This window comes from Pongo pygmaeus, chromosome 3 (assembly GCF_028885625.2).
Source record: "Pongo pygmaeus isolate AG05252 chromosome 3, NHGRI_mPonPyg2-v2.0_pri, whole genome shotgun sequence".
Taxonomy (NCBI): domain Eukaryota; kingdom Metazoa; phylum Chordata; class Mammalia; order Primates; family Hominidae; genus Pongo; species Pongo pygmaeus.
Genome location: NC_072376.2, coordinates 39,062,294 through 39,079,854, shown reverse-complemented (window position 1 = coordinate 39,079,854; position 17,561 = coordinate 39,062,294). Strand labels below are relative to the sequence as shown.

Genomic DNA, 17,561 nt, shown 5'->3' with positions numbered 1-17,561 from the left:
TTTTCACATGTCTCTCAAATAATGTACAAATTTCATACCCAGTGGTTCACACCTGTAATCCCAGCACTTCGAAAGGCTAAGGTGCATGGATCACTTGAGACTAGGAGTTTGAGACCAGTCTGGACAATATAACAAAATCCCGCCTCTACAAAAAATACAAAAAATTAGCCAGGCATGGTGGCATGCTCCTATAGTCCCAGCCATTCAGGAAGATGAGGTGGGAGGATTGCTTGAGCCTAGGAGGTTGAGATTGCAGTGAACATGATTGTGCCACCACACTCCAGCCTGCAACAGAGAGACATCCTGTCTTTAAAAAAGAAAAATGGGTGGGCCAGGCAGGGTGGCTCATGCCTGTAATCCCAGCACTTTGGGAGGCTGAAGCAGGTGGATCACAAGGTCAGGAGATCCAGACCATCCCGGCTAACGTGAAACCCCGCCTCTACTAAAAATACAAAAAAATTAGCCGGGCATGGTGGCGGGCGCCTGTAGTCCCAGCTACTCGGGAGGCTGAGGCAGGAGAATGGCATGAACCCGGGAGACAGAGCTTGCAGTGAGACGAGATTGCGCCACAGCACTCCAGCCTGGGCAACAGAGCAAGACTCCATCTAAAAAAAAAAAAAAAAAAAAAAAAAGAAAGAGGGAAAAAAGGGCTAGGCACAATGGCTCACTCCTGTAACCCCAGCACTTTGGGTGGCTGAGGCAGTGAGGCAGGAGGATTGCTTGACACCAGGAGTTGAAGATCAACCTGGCCAATAAAGTGAGACCCTATCTCAAAAAAAAAAGAAAAAAAAAAGAAACACACTATTAGATATCAAAGTATACTTTATTTTTTATTTATTTATTTTTTTTTCATTTTTTCACTTCTGACTTCCTTTATTCAAAATGAGACCCAGCAGAGGTACAGACTCAGACATGCTGGATTTTTGACAAATGTGCTGAGATTAAAGAGACAGAAAGTAGTGTTGGTTGATAATGGCAGTCTGTCCCCAATAGTAAATGCAAAGTAGAATTCATTACTGACCTCTGCCCCTAACAATAAATATGCGTTTTTTTGTTTTTTTTTTGAGACGGAGTCTCGCTCTGTCGCCCAGGCTGGAGTGCAGTGGTGCCATCTCGGTTTGCTGCAAGCTCCACCTCCCAGGTTCACGCCATTCTCCTGCCTCAGCCTCCTGAGTAGCTGGGACTACAGGCGCCCGCCACCACGCCCGGCTAATTTTTTTTTTTGTATTTTTTTTTTATGAAGTATTTATTGATGATTCTTGGGTGTTTCTCGGAGAGGGGGATATGGCAGGGTCATAGGATAATAGTGGAGAGAAGGTCAGGAGATAAACACGTGAACAAAGGTCTCTGGTTTTCCTAGGCAGAGGTCTCTGCGGCCTTCTGCAGTGTTTGTGTCCCTGGGTACTTGAGATTAGGGAGTGGTGATGACTCTTAAAGAGCATGCTGCCTTCAAGCACCTGTTTAACAAAGCACATCTTGCACCACCCTTAATCCATTTAACCCTGAGTTGACACAGCACATGTTTCAGAGAGCAGGGGGCTGGGGGAAAGGCCATAGATCAACAGCATCTCAAGGCAGAAGAATTTCTCCTAGTCAGAACAAAATGGAGTCTCCTATGCCCACCTCTTTCTACACAGACACAGCAACAATCTGATCTCTCCTTCCTTTCCCCACACTTCCCCCCCTTCTTTTCAACAAAACCACCATCGTCCTCATGGCCCACTCCCGATGGTCGCTGTCTCTTTGGAGCTGTTGGGTACAGCTCCCAGACAGGGCGGCCGGGCAGAGGCGCTCCTCACCTCCCAGACAGGGCGGCCGGGCAGAGGCGCTCCTCACCTCCCAGACGGGGCGGCCGGGCAGAGGCGCTCCTCACCTCCCAGACGGGGCGGCCGGGCAGAGGCGCTCCTCACCTCCCAGACGGGGCGGCCGGGCAGGGGCGCTCCTCACCTCCCAGACGGGGCGGCAGGGCAGGGGCGCTCCTCACCTCCCAGACGGGGTGGCCGGGCAGAGACGCTCCTCACCTCCCAGACGGGGCGGCCGGGCAGAGGCACTCCTCACCTCCCAGACGGGGAGGCCGGGCAGAGGCGCTCCTCACTTCCCAGATGTTGGGCGGCCGGGCAGAGGCGCTCCTCACTTTCCAGACGGGGTGGCCGGGTAGAGGCGCTCCTCACTTCCTCCCAGACGGGGTGGCGGCCAGGCAGAGGTGCTCCTCACTTCCTCCCAGACGGGGTGGCGGCCGGGCAGAGGCTCTCCTCACCTCCCAGACGGGGCGGCCGGGCAGAGGCGCTCCTCACTTCCCAGATGTTGGGCAGCCGGGCAGAGGCGCTCCTCACTTCCCAGACAGGGCAGCCAGGCAGAGGCGCTCCTCACTTTCCAGACGGGGTGGCCAGGTAGAGGCGCTCCTCACTTCCCAGACGGGGCAGCCGGGCAGAGCCGCTCCTCACTTCCTCCCAGACGGGGTGGCGGCCGGGTAGAGGCGCTCCTCACTTCCTCCCAGACGGGGTGGCGGCTGGGCAGAGGCGCTCCTCACCTCCCAGACGGGGCGGCCGGGCAGAGGCGCTCCTCACTTCCCAGATGTTGGGCAGCCGGGCAGAGGCGCTCCTCACTTCCCAGACAGGGCAGCCAGGCAGAGGCGCTCCTCACTTTCCAGACGGGGTGGCCAGGTAGAGGCGCTCCTCACTTCCCAGACGGGGCAGCCGGGCAGAGCCGCTCCTCACTTCCTCCCAGACGGGGTGGCGGCCAGGCAGAGGTGCTCCTCACCTCCCAGACGGGGCGACCGGGCAGAGGCGCTCCTCACATCCCAGATGATGGCCGGCCGGGCAGAGACGTTCCTCACTTCCTATACGGGATGGCGGCCGGGCAGAGGCGCTCCTCACTTCCCAGACGGGGCAGCCGGGCAGAGGGGCTCCTCACATCCCAGACGATGGGTGGCCAGGCAGAGACGCTCCTCACTTCCTAGACGGGGTGGCGGCGGGGCAGAGGCTGTAATCTTAGCACTTTAGGAGGCCAAGGCAGGAGGCTGGGAGGTGGAGGTTGTAGTGAGCCGAGATCAGGCCACTGCACTCCAGCCTGAGCAACACTGAGCATTGAGTGAGCGAGACTCCGTCTGCAATCCCAGCACCTCGGGAGGCCGAGGCGGGCAGATCACTCCAGGCTAGAAGCTGGAGACCAGCCCGGTCAACACCGCGAAACCCCGTCTCCACCAAAAATACAAAAACCAGTCAGGCGTGGTGGCATGCGCCTGCAATCCCAGGCACTGGGCAGGCCGAGGCAGGAGAATCACAGGAGCCTGAGGCAGGGAGGTTGCAGCGAGCCGAGATCACGGCAGTACAGTCCAGCTTTGGCAACAGAGGGAGACCGAAAAAAGGAGGAGAGGGAGACCTAAGAAAGGGGAGAGGGAGACCAAAGAAAGGGGAGAGGGAGACCAAAGAAAGGGGAGAGGGAGACCAAAGAAAGGGGAGAGGGAGGGGGAGGGGAAGAGGAAAGTATACTTTAAAGCTGTTAAGAATCAAACCAGGGCTGGGCGTGCTGGCTCATGCCTGTAATCCCAGCACTTCGGGAGGCTGAGGCGGGGGGATCACCCGAAGTCAGGAGTTCGAGACCAGCCTGGCCAACATGGTGAAACCCCATCTCTACTAAAGTAAATACAAAACAAAATTAGCCGGGTGTGGTAGCACGGGCCTGTAGTCCCAGCTACTCAGGAGGCTGAGGCAGGAGAATTGCTTGAACTCAGGAGGCAGAGGTTGCAGTGAGCTGAGATCGCACCACTGTACTCCAACCTAGGCGACAGAGCAAGACTCCGTTTCCAAAAAGAAAAGAAAAAAAATAAAAGAATCAAACCAGACAATATAGCCAGAACAGACAGAGTCACCACTAATAAAGTTTTAATATGTGATAAATGTGGAATTTAAATTTGGTAGATAAATAATGAATTGTTTAATAAGCAGTGTTAGGATAATTTGGGCAAGCCAACCATATCTTCCACCCTACAACATGCACCTTGCACAATGGCTATGTCATTGTATTTACTGCTTACCAGACATTACCAGAGATGCTATTTTCATGCTTCCGTACCATTGCTTATGCTGTTCTCTCTGCCTGGAATTCTTTCTCCCTTTCATCCCCTTGCTGAAAGCCTATCCATCTTTCAAGATCCAAATTAGTCATCTGTAGCCTGGGCAACATAGTGAGATTGCGTCTCTACAAAAATTTTTTTAGAAAAATTAGCGGGCATGGGGGTGCACGGTTGTAGTCCTAGCCTCTCAGAAGGTTGAGGTGGGAGGATAGCTTGAACTTAGGAGTTCAAGGCTGCAGAGAGTTGTGATCTCACCATTGCACTCCAGGCAGGGCAACAGAGTGACACCCTGTCTCTAAATAAATAAATAAAAATAATCTGTGAAACTTGCCTGACTTCTCCAAAGTTACATCCTCTTTCATGTAGCCACAACATCTGCCACATATCTCTACTATAGTACTCATCATGTTCTGTTGCAGTTATTTATTTATATTTCTGTACACTTTACTAGGTGGTAAGCATTTTATAATCAGGAACCAAGTCTTTTCATTGTTGTATCCTGATACCTAGTACAGAGTTCTTCATAATGAGTGCTCAGTAACTATTTGATATGATAGGGTTAATAATGAATGAAATTAAATGTGATGGTACTTCGAGAGTATAAAGTGATAAATAAATGAAAGGTTATCAAAAGCCCATGTGGTAGTCATGATCATGGGCTCTGACACCAGATTGCCTCAGTTTGAATCTTATCTCCCTATTTACTAGCTGTGTGATCTTGGGCAAATAAGTTAACTTCTCTATACTTGAGTTCCCCTATCTGAAGTGGGTCTAATAGTGATTACTACATAGGATTATTAGGAGGATTTTAAAAGTTAACATAGGCCGGACGCAGTGGCTCACACACTTTGGGAGGCCGAGGCAGATGGATCACCTGAGGTCAGGAGTTTGAGACCAGCCTGGCCAACATGGTGAAACCCTGTCTCTACTAAAAATACAAAAATTAGCTGGGTGTGGTGTGGGTGCTTGTGATCCCAACTGCTCAGAGGCTGAAGCACGAGAATCGCTTGAACCCAGAAGGCGGAGGTTACAGTGAGCCAAGATCGTGCCATTGCATTCCAGCCTGGAGGACAAGAGAAAAACTCCGTCTCAAAAAAATAAAAATAAAAATAAAAACAAATAAATAAATAAATAAATAAATAAAATTAACATAGACTTCTGCTTCTAGGAAGAAATTGAATAGATGCACTTTTCCCTATTTCTTCTATTAGTTGCAACTAAGATCCTTGGACATTGAGTATAAAACAAAATATAAGAAGACACTTAAAAGTCTAGCAGAGAAAGCAGACCAGCTAGAGACCTTGATACCCAAAGAACAACATGGTACTGAGTTCCCTGGGTTTTCTTTTACTGCATATATCCCACACTAGACACTGAAAAAGCAAGCAACCTAGAAACAGCAATGGCCACAGACAAAAAAGAAGGCATAAGAAAAGCCTGCACAAGCCCCGCCCTCCCCTCTCTTTTTTTTCTTTAGAGACAGGGTCTCACTCTGTCATGCAGGCTGGAGTGCAGTGGCACAATCATAGCTCACTTCAGCCTTGAACTCCTCTTCCCTATCTCAGCCTCCCGAGTAGCTGGGACCACAGGCGCATGCTACCATGCTCAGCTAATTTTTGTATTTTTTGTAGAGACTGGGTTTTGCTATGTTGCCTACGGCTGGTCTCGAACTCCTGGGCTCAAGGGATGCACCCACCTCGGCCTCCCAAAGTGTTAGGATTACAGGCATGAGCCACTGCATCTGGCTAAGTCTGCTCTCTCTAACCAAGGGCCAAATGATCAGGAAAGGAGTGGCCTAGCAAGACAGAAAACCTTTAGATCAAGCTTGTCCAACCCACAGCCCACAGGCGACATGCAGGCCAGGACAGCTTTGAATGTGGCCCAACACAAATTTGTAAACTTTCTTAAAAATACTAAGATATTTTTATGCAATTCTTTTTTTTGGGGGGGGGACGGAGTTTCTCTCTTGTTGCCCAGGCTGGAGTGCAGTGGTGCGATCTCGGCTTACTGCAACCTCTGCCTCCCTGGTTCAAGTGATTCTCCTTCCTCAGCCTCCCAAGTAGCTGGGATTACAGGCACCCACCACCAGGCCTGGCTAATTTTTGTACTTTTAGTAGAGACGGGGTTTCGCTTTGTTGGCCAGGCTTATCTTGAACTCCTAACCTTAGGTGATCCACCTGCCTCAGCCTCCCAAAGTGCTGGGATTAGAGGCCTGAGCCACTGCGCCCGGCTCCTCTTTTTTTTTTTTTTTTTTTAAGCTCATCAGCTATCATTAGTGTTATTGTATTTTATGTGTGGCCCAAGACAATTCTTTTTCTTCCAATGTGGCCCAGGAAAGCCAAAAGGTTGGACACCACTGCTTTAGATAATAGATGCTCTACTCTAGTAAAGCATAACAGAAACAAAACAAAACAAAACAAAACAAACAAAAAGAAAAACAAAAAACCCAAACTGTGGCCACCTACATGATTAGCAGCAAAAGCCCACTGGAGAGCCTAGACTTCCATTCTTTCCAAGCTGTGATGTGTCGGCCCAGCTCTCCTGTAGGGTAGTGTTAGAGAAAGTCAAATGGAAATTGACTTTCATCTCTGCCTGGTGGTAAAGAATATTGAATGCCCCATGGTGTCAGTGGAGACCACATAGGGAGCCTGGACTTCCATCCACACCCAAGTCACCCTTCTTCCTTGTAAGTGATGTCAGAGGAAGCCTAGTGGAAAGTCAGGACCACTAGGTCCTTTCCCCATCTCTCACTGGTAACAAGGCCACACGTATCCTTACTGTCTCAGTGGAGACCATGTGGGGAGCCAGCACTCCCACCCCCACTCAGCAGTAATGAAATGTCCCTTCTTCTACCCATAGTATCAACAGAGGAGAACCGGGACTTTCACCTGATTCTCCTCTGTTGTTACTGTGAGTGGAAGAAGGGACATTCTTCCACTCACCTTTACCCACCCTGTGTCAGAGGCAGTGCTGATCCCAACATGAGATTTCATTAAATAAATAAGATCTACTCCAAATGCCCAGGTCTCAATTAAAAAGTCACTCATCAAAACCCAAGAAGATTTCAAAATGAATGAGAAAAAGACAATTAATAGATGCCAACACCAACATGTCACAGATGTTAAATCATTTGACAAGGATTTTAAAGTAGCCGTCATAAAAATACTCCAACAAGCAATTATGAGCATGCTTAATGCAAATGAAAAAATAGGAAGTCTTAGCAAAGAAATAGGAAATCTTAGAAAAGAAATAGAGTATATAAAAGAGAACCAAGTGGGAATTTAGAACTAAAAAAATGAGGCCGGATGCAGTGGCTCATGCCTGTAATTACAGCACTTTGGGAGGCTGAGGCGGGTGGATCACTTGAGGCCAGGAGCTCGAGACCAGTCTGGCCAAAATGGTGAAACCCTGTCTCTACCAAAAAAATTAGCCAGGTGTGGTGGCGGTGCCTGTAATCCCAGCTACTTGGGAGGCTGAGGCAGGAGAATGGCTTGAATCTTGGAGGCAGAGTTTGCAGGCAGCCGAAATCGTGTCACCACACTCCAACCTGGGCAACAGAGGGAGACTCCATCTCAAAACAAAACAAAACAAAACAAAAAAACAAATAAAAATCTTAATGGGTGGGCTCAACAGAAAGAATGGAGAGAAGAAAGAATCAGTGAACTTGATGACAGAGCAGTTGAAATTACCTAGTCTAAACAACTGAGAAAAAAATGGGTTTTTGTTAATTAACAGAAACTTGGGGACCTGTGGAACTGTAACAAAAAAATCTAACCTTCATCTCATAAAAGTCTCATAAAGAGAGGAAGAAAGCAGCGCTAAACAAGTATTTGAAGAAATAATAACTGAAAATGTCCAAATTTGGCAAACAAACCATAAACCTACAAATTAAAGCTGACTGAACTGAAAACTGGATAAACTCAAAGAAATCCATGCAAGGCACGCCATGGTTAAACTTCTGAAAACTGAAGACAAAGAGACATCTTGAAAGCAGTCAGAGAGAAATGAAACATTACCTCCCAGGGGGAGAAACAATTGGAATAACAGCAAATTTCTCATCAGAAACCAGAGGCCAGAAGGAAGATGGCACAACACTTTTGAATTACTAAGAGAAAATAACTGTCAATCTAGAATTTTATATCCAGAGACAATATCCTTAGATATGAAGGCAAATTAAGACATCCTCAGATAAAGGAAAACTAAAAATTTGTCACTAGTAGACCTACCCTGAAAGAATGGCCAATGATCGCCCCATCGCACTCCAGCCTGGGCAACAAGAGCAAAACTCCGTCTCAAAAAAAAAAAAAAAAAAAGAAGTTCTCTAGACAAAAAGGAAATAGTAAAAGAGAACATCTTGGAACATCAGGAAGGAAGATAAAACATGGAAAGAAGAAAACTGTAGGTAAATACAATAGACTTTCCTTCTCTTGCATTTTCTAAGTTATGTTTGGCAGCTGAAGCAAAAATAATAACCCTTTCTAATGTGGTTCTCGATGTACATAGAGGAAATACTTAAGACAATTAAATGATAAATGAGGGAGGGTAAAGGGATGTAAAGGGAGGTAAGGTAAAATCTCAGAACCAGTGACTTGATTGTAGTGGTGGTTACACAAATCTACATATGTGATAAAATGACATAGAACTATGCACATGCATTGCAACAATGTCAAATTCCTTGTTTTGATATTGTACTGTATTTATGTGAGAGGTAACCACTGGGGGAAACTGGGTGAAGGGCACATGGAACCTCGTAACCTCCTGTGAATCTATAATTATTATAAAGTTAAAAATTGTAATCCCAGCACTTTGGGAGGTGGAGGTGGGCAGATCACTTGAGCTCAGGAGTTCGAGACTAGCCTGAGCAACATGGTGAAATCCTGTCTCTACTAAAAATACAAAAATTAGCCGGGCATGGTGGTTTGTGCCTGTAATCCCAGCTACTTGGGAGACTGAGGAGAGAGGATCACTTGAATCCGGGCAGCGGAGGTGGCAGTGAGCTGAGATTGTACCACTATACTCCAGCCTGGGTGACAGAGCGACATTGTCTAAAAAAAAATTAAATTAAAAATTATTAAAAAGTTGGCCGGGCACGGTGGCTCACGACTGTAATCCCAGCACTTTGGGAGGCCGAGGCGGGTGGATCACGAGGTCAGGAGTTCGAGACCAGCCTGGACAACACGGTAAAACCCCGTCTCTACTAAAAATACAAAAAATTAGCCAGGCATGGTGGCGTGTGCCTGTAGTCCCAACTACTCAGGAGGCTGAGGCAGGAGGATTGCTTGGACCTGGGAGGCAGAGGTTGCAGTGAGCCGAGATCATGCCACTGCACTCCAGCCTGGGTGACAGTGTGAGACTCTGTCTCAAAAAAAAAAATTATTAAGAAGTTAACCTTATATATGCTCCTGTCATACAGTAAGCACTATAAATCTGTTAGCTACCATTTTTTTCTTCTAGACAGTCTTGCTCTGCCTCCAAGCTGGAGTGCAGTGGCACCATCCTGGCTCACTGAAGCCTCTGCCTCCTGGGTTCAAGTGATTCTCCTGCCTCAGCCTCCCGAGTAGCTAGGACTACAGATGCACACAACCACGCCCAGCTTATTTATTTATTTATTTTTTTGAGATGGAGTCTCAATCCATCACCCAGGTTGGAGTGCAGTGGCACGATCTTGGCTCACTGCAACCTCCACCTCCTGATGCCCAGCTAATTTTTTTTTTTTTTTTTTTTTTTGAGACGGAGTCTCGCTCAGTTGCCCAGGCTAGAGTGCAATGGCGTGATCTCGGCTCACTGCAAGCTCCACCTCCCAGGTTCACTCCCTTCTCCTGCCTTGGCCTCCCAAGTAGCTGGGACTACAGGCACCCGCCACCACGCCCGGCGAATTTTTTTTTGTATTTTTAGTAGAGATGGCATTTCACTGTGTTAGCCAGGATGGTCTCAATCTCCTGACCTCGTGATCCGCCCATCTCGGCCTCCCAAAGTGCTGGGATTGCAGGTGTGAGCCACCGCGCCGGTCTGATGCCCAGCTAATTTTTGTATTTTTAGTAGAGACGGGGTTTCACCATGTTGGCTAGGATGGTCTCGCTCTCCTGACCTCGTGATCCGCCCGCCTCAGCCTCCCAAAGTGCTGGGATTACAGGTGTGAGCTACCACATCTGGCTGCTACCACTATTAAGAAATGTTTGCAGCCAGGCGTGGTGGCTCATGTCTATTTTCCCAGTACTCTGGGAGGCCAAGGTGGGCAGATGACCTGAGGTCAGGAGTTCCAGACCAGCCTGACCAACATGGCAAAATCCCGTCTCTAGTAAAGATACAAAAATTAGCTGGACATGGTGGTGGGCACCTGTAATCCCAGCTACTCGGGAGGCTGAAGCAGGAGAATCGCGTCAACCCAGAAGGCAGAGGTTGCAGTGAGCCGAGAACGCAACATTGTGCTCCAGCCTGGGCAATAAAAGCAAACTCTGTCTTAAAAAAAAAAAAGAAAAGAAAAGAAAAATAAATATTTGCAAGCATATTATTAGCTGAGCATCATTAAACCAAACCAGGTAAAATTATTGGTCACTGCCACTTCTTTGGTTCTACTTTGAGTTTACTTATTTTTTTGTGTATTTATTTATTTTTTCCAGACAGTCTCGCTCTGTTGCCCATGCTGGAGTGCAGTGGCACGATCTCCGCTCACTGCTACCTCCACCTCCCAGGTTCAAGCAATTCTCCTGCCTCAGACTCCTGAGTAGGTGGGATTACAGGAGCGGGCCACCATGCTCGGGTAAATTTTGTATTTTTAATTTATTTTATTTTATTTATTTATTTATTTATTTTGAGATGGAGTCTCGCTCTGTCGCCCAGGCTGGAGTCCAGTAGCGTGATTTCAGCTCACTGCAAGCTCTGCCTCCTCGGTTCATGCCATTCTCCTGCCTCAGCCTCCAGAGTAGCTGGGACTACAGGCGCCCGCCGCCACGCCTGGCTAATTTTTTTTTTTTTGTATTTTTAGTAGAGACGGGGTTTCACCATGTCAGCCAGGATGGTATCCATCTCCTGACCTCATGATCCACCCACCTCGGCCTCCCAAAGTGCTGGGATTACAGGCGTGAGCCACCATGCCCAGCCAAATTTTGTATTTTTAGTAGAGATGGGGTTTCATCATGTTGGCCAGGCTGGTCTCAAACTCCTGGCCTCAAGTGATCCACCTGCCTCGGCCTCCCAAAGTGCTGGGATTACAGGCGTGAGCCACTGCATCCGGCCTTACCACTTGACTTTACGCAAGTTTCTTAAAACACTCTAAACTTCAGTTTCTATACTTTTTGGTAAGGATTAAAATAGATAGATTTCTTGAAATAATTTAATACAGAACCTGACACATAGTAGACATTCAACAAAGCTTAGTTCTTGCTCCTCTCCCTTCTTCTTTCTGTAATTCATTGGCCAAGGCTGGCTTTCACATCCAAATTAAGTAACCAATTTCAAATCTTACTTTTAAACCTTACTATCTTAGTGTGAATATCAGGGTTCCCAAGGCTCAGCTGAATCTCTGTCCTTCCCACTGTTTCACTGCTTAACCATTTCTTGAATTCTAAGAGCCTATATAATCCTGTTTTGCCTGAAATAATTTGAGTTGGATTTATACCATTTACAACCACTAATGTATCCCTTATCTAAAATGGCAATCAGTTAATCTGCTAAGTTAAATTGCTTAAAATAACTAGTGGCTTTGAATTAAATAATTGAAATATAATTTCACGGCCAGAAGTTTTTTTCAGAAATAATTTAGTCCTGGCCAGGTCCAGTGGTTCATATCTGTAATCCCAACAATTTGAGAAGCTCAGGCAGAAGGACCCCTTGAGGCCAGGAGTTCAAGACCAGCCTGGGCAATATAGGGAGAGTCCATCTCTCCAAAAACTTTAAAAAAATTAGCCAAGGGTCATCTGGCGGGTGCCCCCTGGGATGAAGCTTCCAGAGGAAGGAACAGGCAGGAATCTTTGCTGTTCTGCAGCCTCCGCTGGTGACACCCAGGCAAACAGGGTCTGGAGTGGACTTCCAGCAAATTCCAGCAGACCTACAGCAGAGGGGCCTGACTGTTAGAAGGAAAACTAACAAACAGAAAGGAATAGCATCAACATCAACAAAAAGGATGTTGTCCACACAGAAACCCCATCGAAGGTCACCAACATCAAAGACCAAAGGTAGATAAATTCACGAAGATGAGGAAAAACCAGTGCAAAAAGGCTGAAAATTCCCAAAACCAGAACGCCTCTTCTCCTCCAAAGGATCACAAGTCCTCACCAGCAAGGGTATAAAACTGGACAGGGAATGAGTTTGACTAATTGACAGAAGTAGGCTTCAGAAGGCGGGTAATAACAAACTCCTCTGAGCTAAAGGAGCATGTTCTAACCCAATGCAAGGAAGCTAAGAACCTTGCAAAAAGGTTACAGGAATTGCTAACTAGAATAACCAGTTTAGAGAAGAACATAAATGACCTGATGGAGCTGAAAAACACAGCACGAGAACTTCGTGAAGCATACATGAGTATCAGTAGCTGAACTGATCAAGTGGAAGAAAGGATATCAGAGACTGAAGATCAACTTAATGAAATAAAGTGTGAAGACAAGATTAGAGAAAAAAGAATGAAAAGGAATGAACAAAATCTCCAAGAAATATGGGACTATGTGAAAAGACCACACCTACGTTTGATTGGTGTACCTGAAAGTGACAGGGAGAATGGAACCAAGTTGGAAAAGACTCTTCAGGATATCATCCAGGAGAACTTCCCCAACCTAGCAAAACAGGCCAACATTCAAATTCAGGAAATACAGAGAATGCCACAAAGATACTCCTTGAGAAAAGCAACCCCAAGACACATAATCATCGATTCACCAAGGTTGAAATGAAGGAAAAAATGATGAGGGCAGCCAGAAAGTTCAGGCTACCCACAAAGGGAAGCCCATCAGACTAACAGCAGATCTCTCTGCAGAAACCCTACAAGCCAGAAGAGAGTGGGGGCCAATATTCAACATTCTTAAAGGAAGTTATTTTCAACCCAGAATTTAACATCCAGCCAAACTAAGCCTCATAAGCAAAGGAGAAATAAAATCCATTACAGACAAGCAAATGCTGAGAGGTTTTGTCACCAGCAGGCCTGCCTTACAAGAGCTCCTGAAGGAAGCACTAAATATGGAAAGGAAAAACCAGTACCAGCCACTGCAAAAACAAGTTCTGAAACTGAGGCAGTAATAAGTATCCTACCAACCAAAAACAGTCCAGGACCAGATGGATTCACAGTCAAATTCTACCAGAGGTACAAAGAGGAGCTGATACCGTTCCTTGTGAAACTATTCCAAACAATAGATAAACAGGGACTCTTCCCTAACTCATCTTATGAGGCCAGCATCATCCTGATACCAAAACCTGACAAAGACACAACAAAAAAAGAAAATTTCAGGCCAATATCTCTGATGAACATTGATGTGAAAATCCTCAATAAAATACTGGCAAACCAAATCCAGCAGCACATCAAAAAGCTTATCCATCACGATCAAGTCGGCTTCATCCCTGGGATACAAGGCTGGTTCAACATACACAAATCAATAAACGTAATCCATCACATAAACAGAAGCAATGACAACAACCACAGGATTATCTCAATAGATGCAGAAAAGGCCTTTGATAAAAATTCAACACCCCTTCATGCTAAAAACCTTCAATAAACTAGGTATTGATGGAATGTATCTCAAAATAATAAGAACTATTTATGACAAACCCACAGCCAATATCATACGGAATGGGCAAAAGCTGGAAGCATTCCCTTTCATAACTGGCACGAGACAAGGATGCCCTCTCTCACCACTACTATTCAACATAGTATTGGAAGTTCTGGCCAGGGCAATCAGGCAAGAGAGAGAAAGAAAGGGTATTCAAATAGGAAGACAGGAAGTCAAATTGTCCCTGTTTGCAGATGACATGATTGTATATTTAGAAAACCCCATTGTCTCAGCACAAAATCTCCTTAAGCTGATAAGCAACTTCAGCAAAGTCTCAGCATACAAAATAAATGTGCAAAAATCACAAGCATTCCTATATACCAATAAGAGAGAGCCAAATCATGAGTGAACTCCCATTCACAATTGCTAAAAAGAGAATAAAATACCTAGGAATCCAACTTACAAGGGATGTGAAGGACCTCTTCAAGGAGAACTACAAACCACTGCTCAAGGAAATGAGGACACAAACAAATGGAAAAACATTCAATGTTCATAGATAGGAAGAATCAATATCGTGAAAATGGCCATACTGCTCAAAGTAATTTATAGATTCAATACTATCTGCATCAAGCTACCATAGACTTTCTTCACAGAATTAGAAAAAACTACTTTAAATTTCATATGGAACCAAAAAAGATCCTGTACAGCCAAGATAATCCTAAGTAAAAGAACAAAGCTGGAGGCATCACGTTACCTGACTTCAAACTTACTACAAGGCTACAGTAACCAAAACAGCATGGTACTGGTACCAAAACAGATATATAGACCAATGGAACAAAACAGAGGCCTCAGAAGTAATGCCACACATCTACAACTATCTGATCTTTGACAAACCTGACAAAAACAAGCAACGGGGAAAGGATTCCCTATTCAATAAATGGTGTTGGGAAAACTGGCTAGCCATATGCAGAAAACTGAAACTGGACCCCTTCCTTATACCTTATACAAAAATTAACTCAAGGTGGATTAAAGACTTAAACATAAGACCTAAAACCATAAAAACCCTAGAAGAAAACCTAGGCAATACCATTCAGGACATAGGCATGGGCAAAGACTTCATGACTAAAACATCAAAGTAATGGCAACACAAGCCAAAATTGACAAATGGGATCTAATTAAACTAAAGAGCTTCTGCAGAGCAAAAGAAACTATCATCAGAGTGAACAGGCAACCTACAGAATGGGAGAAAATTTTTGCAATCTATCCATTTGACAAAGGACTAATATCCAGAATCTACAAAGAACTTAAACAAATTTATAAGAAAAAAAACAAACAACCCCATCAAAAAGTGGGCGAAAGATGTGAACAGATACTTCTCCAAAGAAGACATTTATGTGGCCAACAAACATGAAAAAAAGCTCATCATCACTGGTCATTAGAGAAATGCAAATCAAAACCACAAGTAGATACCATCTCACGCCAGTTAGAATGGCAATCATTAGGGCTGGGCATGGTGGCTCACGCCTGTAATCCCAGCACTTTGGGAGGCTGAGGCGGGTGGATCACGAGGTCAGGAGATCGAGACCATCCTGGCTAACATGGTGAAACCCCGTGTCTACTAAAAATACAAAAATTTAGCCGGGCATGGTGGCAGACGCCTGTAGTTCCAGCTACTCGGGAGGCTGAGGCAGGAGAATGGCCTGAACCTGGAAGGCGGAGCTTGCAGTGAGCCAAAATCATGCCACGGCACTCCAGCCTGGGCAACAGAGGGAGACTCTGTCTCAAAAAAAAAAAAAGAATGGCAATCATTAAAAAGTCAGGATAACAATAGTTGCTGGAGAGGATGTGGAGAAATAGGAACACTTTTACACTGTTGGTGGGAGTGTAAATTAGTTCAACCATTGTGGAAGACAGTGTGGCGATTCTTCAAGGATCTAGAAACAGAAATACCATTTGACCCAGCAATCCCAGTACTGGGTATATACACAAAGGATTATAAATCATTCTAGTATAAAGACACATGCACACGTATATTTACTGCAGCACTGTTCACAATAGCAAAGACTTGGAACCAAACCAAATGCCCATCAATGATAGACTGGATAAAGAAAATGTGGCACATACACACCATGGAATACTATGCAGCCACAAAAAAGGATGAGTTCATGTCCTTTGCAGGGACATGAATTAAGCTGGAAACCATAATTCTCAGCAAACTAGCACAGGAACAGAAAACCAAACACCGCATGTTCGCACTCATAAGTGGGAGTTGAACAATGAGATTACATGGACACAGGGAGGGGAACATCACACACCAGGGCCTGTCAGGGGATGGGGAGCAAGGCGAAGGATAGCATTAGGAGAAATACCTAATGTAGATGACAGGTTGATGGGTGCAGCAAACCACCAAGGCATGTCTATACCTATGTAACAAACCTGCATGTTCTCCACGTGTATCCCAGAATTTAAACTATAATTAAAAAAAAAAAATTAGCCAGGCATGGCTGGACATGGTGGCTCACACCTGTAATCCCAGCACTTTGGAGGCTGAAGAGGGTGGATCACCTGAGGTCAGGAGTTCTAGACCAGCTTGGCCAACATGGTGAAACCCCATCTCTACTAAAAATACAAAAATCAGCCGGGCATTGCAGCGCGTGCCTGTAATCCCAGCTACTAGAGCGGCTGAGGCAGGAGGATCGCTTGAACCTGGGAGGTGGAGGTTGCAGCAAGCCAAGATCGTGCTGCTGCACTCCAGCCTGGGCAACAGAGAGAGACTCTGTCTAAAAAAAAAAAAAAAAAAAAAAAAAAAAATAGCCAGGCATGGTGGTGCATGCTTATAGTTCCAGCTACTCAGAAGGCTGAGGCAGGAGGACTGCTTGAGCCCAGGAATTCAAGGCTGCAGTGAGTTATGATTGAACCACTGCACTCCAGCCTGGGTGACAGAGTGAGACCCTGTCTCATTCACACACAAACACACACAAACACAAAGTAATAAATTAGTCCAAACTCCCCTCCCTACCTCTTTTGAATTTCAGGGTTAAGACTCAGAAAGATTCACCAACATGCCCAAGGTCATGCAGCTAGTAAATGCTGGAGAGCCAAGACTAGAACGTGGGATCTTCAGGCTATGACACCACTACTTGATGCTGTAGGGAAATAAGAACATAGGCTGGGCGTGGTGGCTTCACGTGTGTAATCCCAGCACTTTGGGGAGGCCGAGACGGAAGGATTGCTTAAGCACAGGAGTTCAAGAGCAGCCTGGGCAACACAAGAACACCCCATCTCTATTTCCTTTTTAATTAAAAATTATTTTAGAAAAGAAAAAAAAGGAAATATTCTGTGTGTAGGGCCATCATTGTTGCAATGGCTATTTAGCTTTTATACAACAATGACTGATGGTTCATTTTTGAGCTTGTAGTCAACAAGATGTTCCAGTATTTTTTCACTTGCAATACTAGTAAATCCAAGTCTCATCATTCTGTTTTTATGCAGCAGTTATGTTTTTCAAGCACACACACTCAGCTTTAAATTCCTTCTTGGCTCAGCCTTTTTAGATCTCCTGAAATGTGCATTCTGTCATTCAGCCGTTCATCCATCAAGCCCTCCCCGTTTTGTATTATCTGCAGATTTGACAAGCATGCTTCCTCCATGCTTGTTCATGCCAAGTCATTCATAAAAAGGCTTAACAGTAAAGGGTCATAGAGGCCTTTGACAAATTGCTAGAAATTTCTATTTCAACCTTTGCATAATCTCAGCTTCCAATAAACTGTGCTATCATCCAGCCCTCCTTCATGAAG

General features: G+C 45.6%; 1 protein-coding gene across 1 annotated transcript in view; it reads right to left on the bottom strand.

Moving 5' to 3' along the window:
• Positions 1-873: 873 nt before the first annotated feature.
• The window catches only part of LOC129035236 (zinc finger protein 195-like), a 47,337-nt gene continuing 30,649 nt past the window's right edge, over positions 874-17,561 (bottom strand). Inside the window, exon 7 of the mRNA XM_063664477.1 lies at positions 874-2,955. The gene's annotated coding sequence lies outside the window, so the exon portion shown is untranslated. The remainder of the gene's footprint in view (positions 2,956-17,561) is intronic.